Below are 4,332 nucleotides of genomic sequence, written 5' to 3' on the forward strand. Positions count from 1 at the left end.
ATATCTCTCAGACAATGACTCTAGAAATAATCGCCTATTATAGTATAATTTATTATACTCTAGTAGGCTGGGGTGCTATCACACAGTCTCACTGGTTCTTTTTAACCTGACTGGTGAAAGGTTGCTAGCACGACCATTCCACTCTATATTCATGATTCTCATTCTCACTTTACTTTAATTACTATCATTTCACAAGCTATTACTTCTGTTTACGAGGTTTTGGGAAAGCTCACTGCAAGAATTAAAGTCTGCTCTGACCCAGAGAAAAGAGCTCTGATTTTGAAGAAGTTATGACTTGCTAAAGAAATAGAAAAGACCTTCCCTAATATCTCGCTTAGGATTAGGCCTTATCTTCATAGGGCTATAAAATTCAAAAAGATGTAACTCTATGTATTAGATCTTCAGATCTACTCAACTCCTCCAAAAATACGAAAATCTATCTACTGTTAATTTTGCAAATTGTTTCCCTTTCCCAAGGGCTCACTCTTCCTGTGGAATCCCTTTCTCTTGCTTCTCTTCTTGTACTGAAATGTATACAAGATAGAGAAGCCTCTGCCTTAATATTTGATGCTTCGAAGGAGTCTAGTATGTCTCTTGTCCAACTTATTTCATTTGACCTCTGGGTAAAAGTACTAGCTCTCCTTGTTAAGAATAAATATGATGGTATCAACCTTCTGATGGGATTTACTTCTAATCTGGCTGGTCTTTCCAAAACCCATATTCAGGACTTAGCATCATTCTCTTCCAAAGGCTCTGAACTATCCAATCTTCTTAGAAAATTTTGTGGGCTTAGTCCCATCTTTGTTACGGCTCCCTCTACTCCTATAGTCCCTCCACCGAATAGCCTCTTTTGTAGAGATGCAGTTGCATTAGAAGCTGTAAAAGAATTTCGGAAGGACCTTTGTTAACCCAGTGAAGCTTCGCTTTTGGATATGGTACCGAAAGTCACTAGGGCCTTTCCTTTTCTACTATCACGACAAATTGAGGTAGAATCCTTGGGGGTAGAGCACAGGCTGTGGATGTTCCTAAATAAAGGATTTCTTGCACCCATTTCTATGGAAACCTGGGTCTTCCTTGCCAACCTAGCCCTTGCTACTATTGAAGAATGCAAACTTAAAGTTTTTGAAGGGATCCAGCTCTTGGATAAAGGAGATCTAATTAAAGCTCCATTCAATATGAGTTTCCTTGATGATAAAAAATGTTGTTCGAATACAGGTTTATATGCAAGAACCAAAGGAGCGACGACCTTTAGTAAAAGTAATGGTGATTACTACACTGAGACAGTGTGGAAGGTTTTCAGGCCTTACCTTAAGTGTGCTTGAAAATTTTTAGACTCCAAAGCTGCTTGCGAGTCAAGCATCATTTGGTTTGACCATGCTATTTGGTACGCCCTCAACAATCTGCCTAGTATCTTTCCTGACAAAGCGGAAGAATTTCACCTTTCCCTCTTTTGCTCATGGCTTGGTGGACAAGCTAAGGATCTGGTCTTAGCTCAAATCGCCTTTATTTAGTACAGATCGATTATGTGTGACACACTTGAAGAGCTTGGATCAGATGGGTGTGGTACTCTGCTAACCACTTATGGTAGCTTTAAAGGAATCAAAAGTATGGTTGGGCAAATCAAACCTAATATTGAAGATGATGAATCTCAAGTTTCCAAACGACCTAATACTCTTGTCTCTCCGGCGGCGTCTTACACCTCTTTCTTAACTCCCTCCTCGAGTGAATCTATTTTTGGGAGAGGGAGAGGGAGAGGTAGAAGTTATGTTAGAGGACGGGGTAGAAACCTACCAATCAGAAACCTTTTGGATATGTAATATGCAAGTACGAAGGAATGCGTGTGGAAGACTTTACCTACCTCCAAAGGAAGAAGTGTGTAATAAGATAATCTCACATTGCTTGTTTACTAGCAAGATTTTGGATTTCTTTACTCCCCAAGCTATTTTCTCAGAATGTTTTGGACATATTTTTGGATCTAATCTATTACTAAAGGATGTGATGTTTGGATGGAAATACTCGCCACCTAATAAGAATCTTTTTTATTCAAATGAATTTCTCCATAATAATATGATTCCTATCTGCTCTGGTCATCTATTTCAAAAATTCTGTAAAAGTTTCACTAACTTTGGATTACATGTTTGTACTTCTAACTTAGAAATCATTTCAGATCCATATGTAAGGAGCCTCTTGAGTAAAGGCTTGAATCATATTCCTCCTTTTCCATTAAATCCTCAAATTGCCTTATTGGTGCTACTTGAATGCCTGGCCGACTTGGCCTTAAAACTCCAACTGGAGGAGGAAGTTCACTTCCAACTTACCTCAACACTCAAAGAATTTTTTTGGAAAAAGATCAGTCTTATGCCACAAGTATGGCTAAGTACTGATACTACCTGGCTTACGCCTAAAATTAAGACCTCTATTTTTGACTCTAAGAAGAAATGGCTCATTATTGGCCTAGATAAAGCCTCAAATGCTGCGTCCTTTATATGTAAAAGATTAGCATTTGAGGCTACCAATTCAAGACTCAATAGTAAGGATTTTCTTAAACTTGAGAACTCTCCGCTTTGTATAGCTACACTATTAAATAATGAATTATCAGGACTTGGTTATTGTCCTAACTCTTTGAAAATTCCTATACTCTTCCCAACTTATAAGAATCATAAGCATAAATTTAGATGGATTCTGACGCATCCAATAGCCTGTTTTCTTGTGTTACGAATGACATCACCCACTGCTTAAATTTTGTTCTACTAGAAATTGAAGATATATGTGCCATCAAACATAGAGATATAAAAAGATTCAGAAATATAGATTATTGCTCTTTTTGGGTCATAAAAAATGCAACTGAGGTGTCTATCAACCTCCCAGAAAACATTTTCTCTATCTTCACGGTAGACATAATTCAATGTTATAAAAATATCCCTTAAATGGACCATATGGGCTTGTTAATACCTTATCTAGTTTTATATAGATTGCCTTTTCCCACAGAAAGAAACTTGGGTATACATGCATCTCACTAAAGGGGAATAAAGGATGGGTGGGTGAAAAAATCGAATAAGTCTACACCTTTCATCTTTAAAGAGGATGATTTATATAAGTATATCTTTTGGCTACTTAATAACAATTGTATCCAAGTAGGTGATACCTGCTACAAACAAATTTTTGGGATCCCAATGGGATTTGCATGCTCTCCGATTATGTGTAATCTCTATCTTTGTTACTTTGAATACCAGTGGCTCTTAAAAATATTAAATAACCCGGCTAGTACTTCGTTACTCACACACTTTGAACATTTGTTCAGATTTATGGATGACCTGTGTAGCCTTAATAATCCTATGTTTGAGGTTAATCTTAAAGATATATATCCACCTTGCCTTAATATTGAACCTACATTCTCTGATAGAGTTCTATGGCAGGATAAATGGGTAATTTCTAGGACGCACTTCCTGAATATTGAGTTTACTTTGATTCCCCCATTCTTGGGAAATTTTTATACTCACTTTTTTTGTTAAAGAGAAAAGCTCAAGCTTGTGTCCTCAGAATTTACAAAGAGGAAAAGCAATAGACCCTTCAAGAATTCTCTACACACTTGTCTAGGAATGCTTTTTCTTATAATGTATGCCTCATCTGACTGTTTTATAGCATATGAAGAAATCAATACTCTGATTACCAAGTTCATTAATAATCCGTTTACAAAAATAGACCTCATTGCATGTATCTGCAATTCCCTAAAAAAACACAATTGGACTTGCCTTAAGTTTGACTTACAAAATTTGATAAGTCTCCTTAAATCAGAATAAATTTAACTACAACATCGCATGTCGCAAATTAATAAAAACACTTCCTGAGGTAGTAAGCCCCTATTCTATGGGGTCTACTACCTCATAGGATATGGTGCCTAGGAATGGGTGGGCGCACACACACACACACACACACACACACACACACACACACACACACACACACACACACACACACACACACACACACACACACACACAAAATGACATGGGTTCTTTCACTGGACAAAAAATCTTGGATGATAATTATTTCGGGATCCCTTCATCTACATCTCTATTATGCCGCCCATTACATGATCACACAAACAACTGTCACAGTAAAAGCATGTGTTTGGACGCTCAACTAAAGGTAGGATACGAGTCGCCAAGGCTACCCCATACTCCCGAGTGCGGGGAGTACTGTTAAAATATCCTCTTAGTGGATGGCCATAACTACGATACAAAAAAATCTTATGAGGAGGTAGGAATTGGGCTAGCAGGTATAACCGATCTGAAAAACCTTGCTTTATTGAATGTTCTATGTAATAATATT

This window comes from Adiantum capillus-veneris, chromosome 26 (genome assembly GCF_014529385.1).
Source record: "Adiantum capillus-veneris isolate H3 chromosome 26, ASM1452938v2, whole genome shotgun sequence".
Taxonomy (NCBI): Eukaryota; Viridiplantae; Streptophyta; class Polypodiopsida; order Polypodiales; family Pteridaceae; genus Adiantum; species Adiantum capillus-veneris.